Source organism: Monodon monoceros, unplaced genomic scaffold, assembly GCF_005190385.1.
Source record: "Monodon monoceros isolate NGI ecotype Baffin Bay Population unplaced genomic scaffold, NGI_Narwhal_1 Super_Scaffold_14, whole genome shotgun sequence".
Taxonomy (NCBI): Eukaryota; Metazoa; Chordata; class Mammalia; order Artiodactyla; family Monodontidae; genus Monodon; species Monodon monoceros.
The window spans coordinates 54,800,269-54,815,144 of record NW_021703770.1 but is presented as its reverse complement, the minus strand read 5'-3'; the positions used below and the strand labels follow the sequence as shown (position 1 = coordinate 54,815,144).

The 14,876-nt window shown below is 34.6% G+C and overlaps 1 pseudogene; it reads left to right on the top strand.

Moving 5' to 3' along the window:
• Window positions 1-8,941: 8,941 nt before the first annotated feature.
• On the top strand, window positions 8,942-13,876 carry LOC114895280 (annotated as a pseudogene).
• The last annotated feature ends 1,000 nt before the right edge of the window (window positions 13,877-14,876 follow it).

Genomic DNA, 14,876 nt, shown 5'->3' with positions numbered 1-14,876 from the left:
GCATGTAGCCTCCAATGCTTGGTCACCCGAGGCCAAAAACCCAACAGGGAGGGAATGCAGCCCCATCCAACAGCAGACAAGCAGATTAAAGTTTTACTGAGTCCTGCCCACCAGAGGAACAACCAGCTATACCCACCACCAGTCTCTCACAACAGGAAGCTTCCACAAGCCTCTTAGCCTTATCCACCAGAGGGCAGACAGCAGAAGCAAGAAGAACTACAATCCTTCAGCCTGTGGGACAAAAACCACACTCACAGAAAGATAGACAAAATGAAAAGGCAGAGGACTAAGTACCAGATGAAAGAACAAAATGAAACCCGAGAAAAACAACTAAATGAAGTGGAGATAGGCAACTTCCAGAAAAAGATTTCAGAAAAATGATAGTGAAGATGATCCAGGACCATGAAAAGAATGGAGACAAAGATCAAGAAGATGCAAGAAATGTTGAAAAAAGACCTAGAAGAATTAAAGAACAAACACCTAGAATAATTAAAGAACAAAAAAACAGAGATGGACTATACAATAACTGAAATGAAAAATACACTAGAAGGAATCAATAGCAGAATAACTGAATCAGAGGCATGGATAAGTGACCTGGAACATAGAATGGTGGAATTCATGGCAATGGAACAGAATAAAGAAAAAAGAATGAAAAGAAATTAAAACAGCCTGAGACAACTGGGACAACATTAAATGTACGAACATTCTCATTATAGCGGTCCCAGAAGGAGAAGAGAGAGAAAGGACCCGAGAAAATATTTGAAGAGATTATAGTCGAAAAACACCCTAATGTGGGAAAGGAAATAACTACCCAAATACAGGAAGTGAAGAGAGTCCCAGGCAGGATAAACCCAAGGAGAAACATGCCGAGACACATAGTAATCAAACTGACAAAAATTAAAGACAAAGGAAAATTATTAAAAGTAACAAGAGAAAAACAACAAATAACATACAAGGGAACTCCCATAAGGTTAATAGCTGATTTTTCAGCAGAGACTCTAGAATCCAGAAGGGAATGGCATGATATATTTAAAGTGATGAAAGGGAAGAACGTACAACCAAGATTACTCTAACAGCAAGGATCTCATTCAGATTCGATGGAGAAATCAAAAGCTTTACAGACAAGCAAAAGCTAAGAGAATTCAGCACCACCAAACCAGCTCTACAACAAATGCTAAAGGAACTTTTCTAAGTGGGAAACACACAGAAAAAAAGGACCTACAAAAACAATTAAGAAAATGGTAATAGGAACATATATATCAATAATTAACTTAAATGTGAATGGATTAAATGCTCCAACCAAGACACAGGCTCACTGAATGGATACAAAAACAAGACCCATCTATATGCTGTCTACAAGAGACCCATTTAAGACTTAAGGACACATACAGACTGAAAGTGAGGGGATGGAGAAAGATATTTCATGCAAATGGAAATCAAAAGAAACCTGGAGTAGCCATACACATATCAGACAAAATAGACTTTAAAATAAAGAATGTTACAAGAGATAAGGAAGGACACTATGTAATGATCAAGGGATCAGTCCAAGAAGAAGATATTACAATTATAAATATATATGCACCTAACATAGAAGTAGGTCAATACATAAGGCAAATGTTAACAGACATAAAAGAAAAAAAAGTGGGTGACTTTAACACTTCACTTACACAAATGGACAGATCATCCAGACAGAAAATTAATAAACACAAGCTTTAAATGACACAATAGATCAGAAAGATTTAATTGTTATTTATAGGACATTCCATCCCAAAACAGCACATTACACTTTCTTCTCAAGTGTACATGGAACATTCTCTGGGATAGATTACATCTTGGGTCACAAATCAAGCCTCGGTAAATTTAAGAAAATTGCAATCATATCAAGTATCTTTTCTGATCAAAACACTATGAGATTAGAAATAAATAACAGGGGAAAAAAGTAAAAAAACACAAACACTTGGAGGCTAAAACATATGTTACTAAATAACCAAGAAATAACTGAAAAATCAAAGAGGAAATCAAAAAATAGCTACAGACAAATCACAACAAAATCATGATGATCTAAAACCTAGGCGATCCAGCAAAAACAGTTCTAAGAGACAAGTTTGTAGCAATACAATCTTACCTCAAGAAACAAGAAACATCTCAAATAAAAACGCTAAACTTACATCAAAAGGAACTAGAGAAAGAAGAACAAATAAAACCCAAAGTTAGTAGAAGGGAAGAAATCATAAACATCAGAACAGAAATAAATGAAATAGAAACAAAGAAAACAATAGCAAAGCTAATAAAACAAATAGCTGGTTCTTTGAGAAGACAAACAAAATTGTTAAACCTTTAGCTAGACTCATCAAGAAAAAGAGGGAGAGGACCCAAATCAATGAAATTAGAAATGAAAAAGGAGAAGTTACAATGGACACTGCAGAAATACAAAGCATCATAGGAGACTACTACAAGCAAATTTATGCCGAGGACAACCTGGGAGAAATGGACAAATTCTTAGAAAGTTATAATCTTCCAAGACTGAACCAGGAAGAAATAAAAAATATGAACAGACCAAGCACAAGTAATGAAATTGAAACTGTGATTAAAAATCTTCCAACAAACCAAAGTCCACGACCAGATGACTTCACAGGTGAATTCTATCAAACATTTAGAGAAGAGCTAACACCTATCTTTCTCAAACTCTTCCAAAAAATTGCAGAGGAAGAAGCACTCCCAAACTCATTCTATGAGGCCACCATCACCCTGATACCAAAACCAGACAAACATACTACGGAAAAAGAAAATTAAAGACCAATATTACTGATGAACATAGATGCAAAAATCCTCAACAATATACTAGCAAACAGAACCCAACAACACATTAAAAGGATTGTACACCATGATCAACTGGGAGTGGGATTTATCCAAGGGATACAAGGATTATTCAATATATGCAAATCAATCAATGTGATACACCATATTAACAAATTGAAGAATAAAAACCATATGGTCATCTCAATAGATGCAGAAAAAGCTTTTGACAAAATTCAACACCCATTTATGATGAAAAACTCTCTGGAAAGTAGGCATAGAGGGAACCTACCTCAACATAATAAAGGCCATATATAACAAACCCACAGCAAACATCATTCTCAATGGTTAAAAACTGAAAACATTTCCTCTAAGATCAGAAACAAGGCAAAGATGTCCGCTCTTGCCACTATTATTCAACATAATTTTGGAAGTCCTAGCCACAGCCATCAGAGAAGAAAAATAAATAAAAGGAATACACATTGGGCAAGAAGTAAAAGTGTCACTGTTTGCAGGTGACATGATACTATACATAGATAAGCCTAAAGATGCCACCGTAAAACTCATAGAGCTAATCAATGAATATGGTAAAGTAGCAGGATACAAAATTAATGCACAGAAATCTCTTGTATTCCTACACACTAACAATGAAAGAACAAAAAGAGAAATTAAGGAGCAATTCCATTCACTATTGTAACAAAAAGAATAAAATAACTAGGAATAAACCTACCTAAGAAGGTAAAAGTCCTGTGCTCAGAAAACTATAAGAAACTGATGAAAGAAATCAAGGAAGACACAAACAGATGGAGAGATATACCATGTTCTTGGATTGGAAGAATCAATATCATGAAAATGACTATACTACCCAAAGCAATCTACAGATATAATGCAATCCCTATCAAATTACCAATAGCGTTTTTCAAAGAACTAAAACAATAAATCTCAAAATTTGTATGGAGACACAAAAGACCCCAAATAGCCAAAGCAATCTTGAGGGAAAAAACGGAGCTGGAGGAATCAGGCTGGCTGACTTCAGACTATACTACAAAGCTACAGCAATCAAAACAGTATGGTACTGGGACAAAAACATAAATATAGATCAGTGGAACACGATAGAAAGCCAAGAGATAAACCCACACACATATGGTCAACTAATCTATGACAAAGGAGGCAAGGATATATAATGGAGAAAAGACAGTCTTCAATAAGTGGTTCTGGGATAACTGAGCAGAAGCTACATGTAAAAGAGTGAAATTAGAACACTCCCTAACACCATACACGTAAATAAACTCAAAATGGTTTAAAGATCTAAATGTAAGACTGGACACTATAAAACTCTTAGAGAAAAACATAGGCAGAACACTCTTTGACATAAATCACAGCAAGATCTTTTTTGTCCTACCTCGTAGAGTAATGGAAATTAAAACAAAAATAAACAAATGGGACCTAATGAAACTTAAAAGCTTTTGCACAGCAAAGGAAACTGTAAAGAAGATGAAAAGACAACTCACAGAATGGGAGAAATAATTGCAAATGAATCGATGGACAAAGGATTATTCTCCAAAATATATAAACAACCCATGCAGCTCAATATTGAAAAAAAAAACAACCCAATCCAAAAATGGGTAGAAGATCTAAATAGACATTTCTGCAAAGAAGACATACTGATGGCCAAGAGGCACATGAAAAGCTGCCCAGCATCACTAATTATTAGAGAAATGCAGATCAAGACTACAATGAGGAATCACCTCACACCAGTCAGAATGGCCATCATAAAAAAATCTACAAACAATAAATGCTGGAGAGGGTGTGGAGAAAAGGGAACCCTTGTACACTGTTAATGGGAATGTAAGTTGATACAGCCACTGTGGAAAACCGTATGGAGGTTCCTTAAAAAACTAAAAATGGAGCTATCATATGACCCAGAAATCCCACTACTGGGTGTTTACCTAGAGTAAACCATAATTCAAAAAGACACATGCACCCCAATGTTCCTGGCAGCACGGTTTACAATAGCCAGGTCATGGAAGCAACGTAAATGCCCATCAACAGATGAATGGATAAAGAAGATGTGGTACAATGGAATATTACTAGTCACAAAAAGGAATGAAATTGGGTCATTTGTAGGGATGTGGATGGACCTAGAGACTGTCATACAGAGTGAAGAAAGCCAGAAAGAGGAAAAAACAAATATTGAATATTAACACATATATGTGGAATCTAGAAAATAGTACAGATGAACCAGTTTGCAAGGCAGAGATAGAGCCATATATGTAGAGAATAAATGTATGGACACCAAGGAAGGTGAGTGGGATGAATTTGGAGACTGGGACTGACATGTATACATTAATATGTATAAAATAGATAAATAATTAGAACCTGTTGTATAAAAAAAATAAAATTCAAAAATTCAAATTAAAAGAAAAAAGATGAAGAAATCCTTTAAAATCAATCAATCAATCAATAGTTGCCCAATACTAATGTGAATAAGAGCTTGTAAAAACATGGATTTTGCATCTGTGAACCTGCATTTTAATGAAGCACCACAGATAATTTTATATAGGTTCATTTTGGACAATACTGACATAATGATTTCTAGGAATAATTTACATGTAGTGCTATAAGTGGTGTTCAATTTCAAATGAAAAGCTTTTTGGATTTTGCAATAAAATAAATCTGTTAAGGAAAGAATGTTTGTATCCCCCCAAATTCATATGTTGATGCACTAACCTCCAACATGGTGGTATTAAATGGTAAGGTCTTTGGAAGGTAATTAGCTTTATATGAAGTCATAAGGATGGAGCCCCCATGATAGGATTAATGGTCTTCTAAAAATTGGACAGGCATCAGAGCTTCCACAGTGTGAGGACACACTGTGAGAATTTGGTTATCTGTAAGCCAGGTAGATGGTCATCACCAGAACCCAACCGTACTGGCACCGTGATCTCAGACTTTCAGGCTCAAGAAGTGTGAGAAATTAAATTCATGTTTTTTAAGTCTCCTAGGATGTGGTATTTTGTTATGACAACAAACTGAATATTACAAATCCAAATCATCCAAAGCATTTGTTTGACTTAAAACATGCCCTCACAATGAGATATTACTTCACACTTGTCCCAACAGCTATTCATCAAAAAGTCTACAAACAACAAATGTTGGTGAGGATGTGGAGAAAAGGGAACCTTCCTACACTGTTGGTGGGAATGTAAACTGGTGCCGCCACTATGGAAAACAGTATGGAGGTCCATAAAAAACTAAAAATGGAAGTACCATATGATCCAGCAATTCCACTGCTGGATATATATCTGAAGAAAACAAAAATACTAATTCAAAAAGATACATGCATCCCAAAGTTCATGGCAGCATTATTTACAATAGCTAAGATATGAAAGCAAAATAAGTGTCCATCAACTGATGAATGGATAAAGAAGATGTGGCATGTGTATAAAATGGAATACTACACAGTCATGAAAAAAGAATTTAATTCTGCCATTTGCAACAATGTTAATGGACCTAGAGGATATTATGCTTAGTAAAATAATTCAGACAGAGAAAGAAAAATACTGTATGTTGACACTTATATGTGGACTCTAAAAAATAAAACAAATGAATATGTATAAAAGAAAATAGAAACATATTCACAGATATAGATAAACTAGTAGATACCAGTGGGGAGAAGGAAGGAGGGAGGGAAAAGATAAAGGTATGGATTTAAGAGCTACAAACTACTACATATAAAATAAATATACAACAAGGATATATTGTACAGCACAGGAAAATATAGCCATTATTTTGTAATAACTTTAAATGGAGTATAATCTATAAAATATTGAATCCGTATGTTGTATACCTGAAATTAATGTAATTATCTATACTTAAATAAAAAATAATAAAAAAGGATGTGACAATATATAAAACATGAAATACTTATGACAGAATAATATAAAATGTATACTCATTTCTGACATATTAATTTGGTTTATCTGTCTCCTTAATATCTTTACTGCATGTTTTTTGTTTTGTTTTGTTTTGTTTTTTGTGGGATGCGGGCCTCTCACTGTTGTGCCCTCTCCCGTTGCAGAGCTTAGGGTCTGGACGTGCAGGCCCAGCGGCCATGGCTCATGGGCCTAGCTGCTCCACGGCATGTGGGATCTTCCCAGACTGGGTCACCAACCCATGTCCCCTGCATCAGCAGGTGAACTCTCAACCACTGCACCACCAGGGAAGCCCTACTCCATGTTTTTTAACCAATACTTTTAAGTAACTTTTTTTTTGTGTGTGGTATGCGCGCCTCTCACTGTTGTGACCTCTCCCATTGCAGAGCACAGGGTCTGGACGTGCAGACCCAGCGGCCATGGTTCATGGGTCCAGTCGCTCTGTGGCATGTGGAATTCTCCCTGACCAGGGCACAAACCCATGTCCCCTGCATTGCAGGCGGACTCTTAACCTCTGTGCCACCAGGGAAGCCCATGTAACATTTTTTTTGAAGAATTTATTCCCTTTTCTTTGAGCCTCCAAATGTCACACACATGACACAAGGTGCTTAACAATAAATTGTTTACTAGAATTTACTGCTGTTACTCAAATTTATTTTAGCCAAAATAATGGAAAATGTGAACTAATACCTGCACAAACATATTAAGATTAATGAAAAGAAAAAAGTTCTGTTAGAAATGTTTCTGCATTCAAAAGACAAAAACATATTTCACAATAAATTTAATGGTAAAGTAGTAAATACCCCTTATTTTATTTTCTACTTCATTTATACAACAAAATTCAATATTCAATATATTCAATATCTATTTATGTTCTTGCTACTTTTCTTTATCTAAGATTGCTTGTGATAGCTGTTTGGGAAGAAATTGATTAGAAAAAACTATATGTATGTATATATAATTTTCATCTTTCAGTCTTGTGTGTGTGTGTGTGTGTGTGTGTGTGTGTATGTGTGTGTGTTCATATAACATCCAGGGTTTTTCATTGTATTTATTGGAAAGAACAGGAACAAGTGTTGATCTACTCCATCTCATCTTTGAGTGGGAGATTTTGAAAGAAGAAAATGTTCTGAATTGCCAATAAAAATATCCAATACAGTTCTCAGCAAACATATATGAACATCTCCCCAGTGTTGTGTATGTCAACATTGAATAACCAGCTCTCTGGGATAAAAATTTTTGAGTCTGAGGAACAGAAAGAAAAAAGGTTGAAGACAAGTTAACAGAGTCTAAGGGGCCTCTGGGACACCATCAATGGACAAACATACACATTGTGGGAGTCACAGAAGGAGAAGAAAAAAAGAGGAGGAGACAGTATTTGAAAAAAATGGCTTAAAATTTCCCAAATTTGATGAAATATATAAATATAAACTTCTAAGAAACTCTACATATTCCAAGTATGGTGAACTCAGAGATGTGCACCAAGATACATAATCAAACATTCAAAAGACAAAGAGAAAATCCTGAGAGCAGCCAGATGGAGGTGACTCATCACATATGAAGAATCCTCAATAAAATTATTAACAGGTTTCTTATCACAACGTTTGGAGGCCAGAAGTCAGGAGGCCTATATATTTAAAGTGATAAAAGAGAAAAATTGTTAACCAAGAATCCTATACTCAGCAAAACTGTCCTTCAAAGGCGAGGCAGAAATTAAGACATTCTTTGACAACAAAAGCTGAAGAAGTTTGTTACCACTAGACCTGCTCTTGAGCAAGAAATGCTCAACGGAGTCCTGCAGGAGTGAAATGAAAGGACATAAGGCAGCAACACAAAATCACATGTAGAAATAAAAAACTCACCAAATGTAAACATGTGGACAATTATAAAAGCCAACATTATTGTAGCAATGGTTTGTAAGTCTATTTATATTTTTCTACAGGACTCAAGAGATGAAAACATTTTTAAAAATTATTGCTCTAAAAGCTAGTACTATTATAACTATGGTTTATAACTTAATGCTTTGTTTGAAACATAATTTAAGACTCTAATGCATTTAAAAGAATTATTAGTTAGTGTTTTAGTGTATGCCATGTATAAAGATGTAATTTTGTGACCTCAACAACCAAAAGGGGTGAGGACAGTGCAGTAAATGGGCAGAATTTTTGCATGCTATTGAATTTAAACTGGTAAAAATTCAAATCAAGACCATGTGTTGGTGCCATGCAGCTTTGGTGGGGACAAAGCTAGAGTGGCTTCAGTAGGCCATCTTGGTTGGGCAGCAGGAGCTTCTGCCTTTGGGATGGGGAATAGCACATCATCATCTTTGGGGAACTCAGCAACTGCTCCTATGAATCAGACCCAAGAAACAATTTCTGATAACTGGGTGGTGATTGCCTCAAAAACATCCTTTTCTTACAGTACAATGGCAAACATACTTTCCCATGACATGAATGTTAACTATAAAGTGGTGGAATTGGACGTGCTTGAATATAGAAGCCAGTTGGAAGATATTCTTTACAAAATTCACCAGTGAAAGAAGTGTGCCAAGAATATTTGTCAATGGGACTTTTATTGGAGGTGCAACTGGCACTCATAGGCTTCACAAAGAAGGTAAATTGCTTCCACTCTTACATCAGTGTATTTTTTACAAAGTATGAGGAAAGAATTTTAGTGATATGTGCTCATAACTTTGATACTAAAATGTCAGCTATATAAAGTGATAATGCCTGATAGTGTATTTTAAATATTTGAAAGTTTTAAATTGGAAAATTATCTCTATGAAAAAGTCATAATGAACAATAAATCACTGTGAAAAACTCAGAAATTCAAATTAGTGTTATAATTTTAAAATTATAAATGTAATTCTCATGGTAACCATAAAGAAATAGATAAATAACATACACAAAAAGAAAAGAGAAGAGAATTAAAATATTCCACTACAAATAATGAACAAAACTCAAAGGAAAAGACCAATGCAGGGAATGAGGGACAATAAAGCTGTAAAGCATGTAGAAAACAAATAGCAAAATAGAAGTTCCTGCTTATCAGTAGTTACTTTAAATGTAAATGGAAGAAATATTCCAATCAAAAGACAGAGGTTGGCAGAATAGCTAAACACACATTATCCAAGTACATGCTGTCTACAAAAGATCCACGTCAGATCCAAAGAAAGACAAATAGACCAAAAGTGAGAAAATAGAAAAAGATATCCCATGCAAATAGTAACCTGAAGAGAATATGGTAGCTATACTAGTATTAGAAAAAGTAGACTTTAAATCAAAAGAGTTTACAAGAGACAAAGAATAACATTATATATTATTAAAAGATTTAATACAGCAGAAACAACAATTATAAATATTTATTTACAGACAATAAGAAACCGTCAAAATATAGGAAGTAAAAATTAACAGAATTGAAGAAGAAGTAGTTCTATAATAATAGTTGAAGACGTTAATAACTCACTATCAATAATGGGTAGATAAACCAGATAGAAAAAAGTAAGAAAATAGAGGACTTTAACAACACATTAAATTAACTATATCTAACAGACACATATAGAACACTCTACCTAATAACAACAGCATACACATTCTTCTCAGGTGCACATGGGATATTTTCCAGGAAAAAGCATATATTAGGTCGTAAAGTGAGTCTTAAGAGATTTTAAAAGTTAGCTTTCATACAAAATATATTCTCCAATCCAATGGGATAAAGTTAGGAATCAATAACAGAAGGGAAACTGGAAATTTAACAAAATATGAAAATTAAATAATACTTTCTTAACAAATAGATCAAAGAAAAAATCATCAGGGAAATTAGAAAATACTTATGAATGAAAATTAAAACACAACTAACAAAACTTATAAGATGCAGTGAAAGTAGTGCTAAGGGGAAATACATGGCTATACAAGATAACATTAGAAGAAGCAAGAAAGATCTCAAATCAAAAAGCTAATTTTAAAACTTAAGGAATTAGAATAAAAAGAGCAAACTAAACCCAAAGCTAGTAGAAGGAAAGAAATAATAAAGATTAGAGCAGAGATAAATGAAATAAAAAATAGAATAAAATAGAACATAATCAATGAAACCAAAAGCTAGTTCTTCAAAAGATCAACAAAATTAACAAACCTTTAACAAGATTAAATACGAAAAAAGAAAGAGAAGATTCAAATTACTAAAATCAGAAATAAAAGTGGAGCAAGTCCCAGAAGCCCACATTCTGACCCTGACAAATCTTCCTCTGGTCACACAGGTCACAGTCCTGAGCCCCGCCCCCATCAAAGCCTCCTCTGGCCATGTGGGTCAGTGGACCCAAGGACCACCCACCTCCAAAGCTTCTTCTGGGTGTGCTGGACAGGAGCAGACACTGGTGAGAGGAACATACGCAGGGGTGGGGCTGACAAAGTGGTTCAGAGACCTACCTAGAGGTTTTGGAGGGTATATTGGGAAGGTGGAGATTTGCTGTAGTTCACTATGGGGGCAAGGATACTGATAGTGGAGGCACCAGGGAATTTTTTAATTTAATTAATTAATTAATTAATTAAAATTTTTTTCTTTTAATTTTTTTACATTGTTGTTCTGTTTTGTAGTTTCATCTTCCTTTTTATTTTTTCCAATTTATTTTTTATTTTACTAATTTTATTTTATCTCATTTTTTATTCTTTTTATTGTTCTGCTCTTTTTTGCTTGTTGTCTTTTTCTGTTTGTCTTGTTTATTTGTTGGTTTGCTTTTTCAATAGTTTTGTTTTGTTATCTTCTTTTTTATTTTATTTACTTTTTTTTCTTTTTGTCATTTTTCAGTGTCTTCAGTTCATTTAGCTTTTCTTTTAGTTTAGTTTAGTTTTGTTTTGTTTTCTGTTTAGGTTAGTTTCGTTTTTATTTTTGGTTTCAGTTTTTGGGCTCTCTTGTTTGGGTGTCTTCTTGTTTCTGGCTTTCCTTGTGTTTTGTTGTTATTGTTGTTTGCTTGTCAGTTTGTTTTTTGTTTACTTGTATTTGTTTTTGTTATTTGTCTTGGGTTTTATTTGTTTATTTGTTTTCTTTTCTTTGTGTTTGTGTGTTTGTTTTTGTTCAGTTTGGTTTTTATTATCTGCCTTGGGCTTCCTTTGTCCTTTTTTTTTTTTTCCTGAGCCACGTGGTTTGCAGGGTCTTGGTTCGCAGGCCAGGTGTCAGGCCTGAGTCCCTGTTGTGGGAGCACCAAATCCAAGCCACTGGACTACCAGAGAAATTCATGTCCCAGGAAATATTATTAATCAGTGTGAGTTCTCATGGAAGTCCTCATCACGGCAACAAGACCCAGCTCCAACCAACTGCCTGCAAGCTCCAGTGCTGGACTTCTCAGGCCAAAGAACCAGCAAGACAGGAACACATCTGCACCCATCAACAAAAATAAGAAGACAAAGAAATATGTTACAGATGAAGGAGCAAGGTAAAATCCTAAAAGACCAAATAAATGAAGAGGAAATAGGCAATCTACCTGAAAAAGAATTTGGAGTAATGATAGTACACATGATCCAAAATCTCAGAAATAGAATGGAGGCATGGATTAAGAAAATACAAGAAATTTTTATCAAGGACCTAGAAGAACTAAAGAACAAACAAACAGTGGTGAACAACACAATAAATGAAATGAAAAATACACTAGAAGGAATCAATAGCAAAATAACTGAGGCAGAAGAACGAATAAGTGAGCTGGAAGATAGAATGGTAGAAATAACTGCCAAGGAGCAGAATAAAGAGAAAAGAATGAAAAGAAATGATGACAGTGTCAGAGACCTCTGGGACAACATTAAATGCCTTAATGTTCTAATTATAGGGATCTCAGAAGAAGAGAAAGAGAAAGTGTCTGAAAAAATATTTGAAGAGATTATAGTCAAAAACTTCCCTAACACAGGAAAGTAAATAGCCACCCAAGTGCAGGAAATGCAGAGACTCCCATACAGGATTAACCCAAGGAGAAACATGTGAAGACCCATATTAATCAAGCCAACAAAAATTAAATTCAAAGAAAAAATATTAAAAGCAGCAAAAGAAAAACAGCAAATAATATACAAGGAATCACCATAAGGTTATCAGCTGATTTTTCAGCAGAAACTGCACAGGCCAGAAGGGAGTGGAAGGATAGATTTAAAGTGATGAGAAGGAAAAACCTACAGCCAAGATTATTCTACCCAGCAAGGATATCATTCATATTCAATGGAGAAATCAAAAGCTTTACAGACAAGCAAAAGCTAAAAAAAATCAGCACCAACACACCAGCCCTACAACAAATGCTAAAAGAACTTCTCTAGGTGAGAAACACAACAGAAGAAAAAGATCTAAAAAATAAACCCAAAACAATTAAGAAAATGGTAATAGGAACATACATATATATAATTACCTTAAATGTAAATGGATTAAATGCTCCAACCAAAGGACACAGACTGGCTGAATGGATATTAAAAAAAACACACATATATATGGTGTCTACAAGAGACTGACTTCAGACCTAAGGACACATACGGACTGAAAGTGAGGGGGTGGAAACATATTCCATGCAAATGGAAATCAAAAGAAACCCAGAGTTGCAATACTCATGTCAGACAAAATGGACTTCAAAATAAAGACTGTTACAGAAGACAAGGAAGGATGCTACATAATGATCAAGGGATGAATTCAAGAAGAAGATATAACAATTGTAAATATTTATGCACCCACCATAGGAGCACCTCAATACATAAGGCAAATGCTAACAGCTAAAAAAGGGGAAATCAACCATAACACAAAAATAGGGGGGACTTTAGTACTTCACTTACACCAAAGGAAAGATCATCCAGACAGAAAATTAATAAAGAAACACAAGATTTAAATGACACAATAGGCCAGATAGATTTAATTGATGTTTATAGGACATTTCATCCAAAAACAGCAGATTACACTTTCTTCTTAAGTTCACATGGAATATTCTCCAAGATAGATCACATCTTCGGTCACAAATCAAGCTTCAGCAAATTTAAGAAAATTGCAATCATATCAAGCATCTTTTCCGACCACAGCACTCTGAGATTAGAAATGAATTACAGGGAAAAAACCATAAAAAACACAAACACATGGAGGCTAAACAGTATGTTACTAAATAAACAAGAGGTCACTGAAAAAAATCAAAGAGGAAATCAAAAAATACCTAGAGACAAATCACAATGAAAACATGATGATCCAAAACCTATGAGATGCAGCAAAAGCAGTTCTAAGAGGGATGTTTGTAGCAATACAATCCTACCTCAAGAAACAAGAAAAATCTCAAATAAACAACCTAACCTTACATCAAAAGGAACTAGAGAAAGAAGAACAAACAAAACCCAAAGTTAGAAAGAAAGAAATCATAAACATCAGAGCAGAAATAAATGCAATAGAAACAAAGAAAACAGTAGCAAAGATCAATAAAACTAAAAGCTGGTTCTTTGAGAAGACAAACAAAATTGATAAAGCTCTAGCCAGACTCATCAAGAAAAAGAAGGAGAGGATTCAAATCAATAAAAACAGAAATGAAAAAGAAGTTACAATGGACACCACAGAAATACAACACATCATAAGAGACTACTACAAGCAACTCTATGCAAAGGACAACCTGGAAGAAATAGACAAATTCTTAGAAAGGTATAACCTTCCAAGACAGAATCAGGAAGAAAGAGAAAATATGAACAGACCGATCACAAGTGCTGAAATTGAAACTGTGATTAAAAATCTTCCAACAAACAAAAGTCCAAGACCAGATGGCTTCACAGGTGAATTCTATCAAACATTAAGAGAAGAGCTAACACCCATCCTTCTCAAACTCTTCCAAAAAAATTACAGGGGGAGGATGACTCCAAGCTCATACTATGAGCCTACTATCACCCTATATCAAAACCAGACAAAGATACTACAAAAAAAGAAAATTATAGACCAATATCAGTGATGAACATAGATGCAAAAATCCTCAACAAAATACTAGTAAACAGAATCCAAAAACACATTAAAAGGATCATACACCATGATCAAATGGAATTTATCCCAGGGATGCAAGGATTCTTCAATATACAAAAATCAATCAGTGTGCTATACCATATTAACAAATTGAAGGAGAAAAACCATATGATCATCTCAATAGATGCAGAAAAAGCTTTT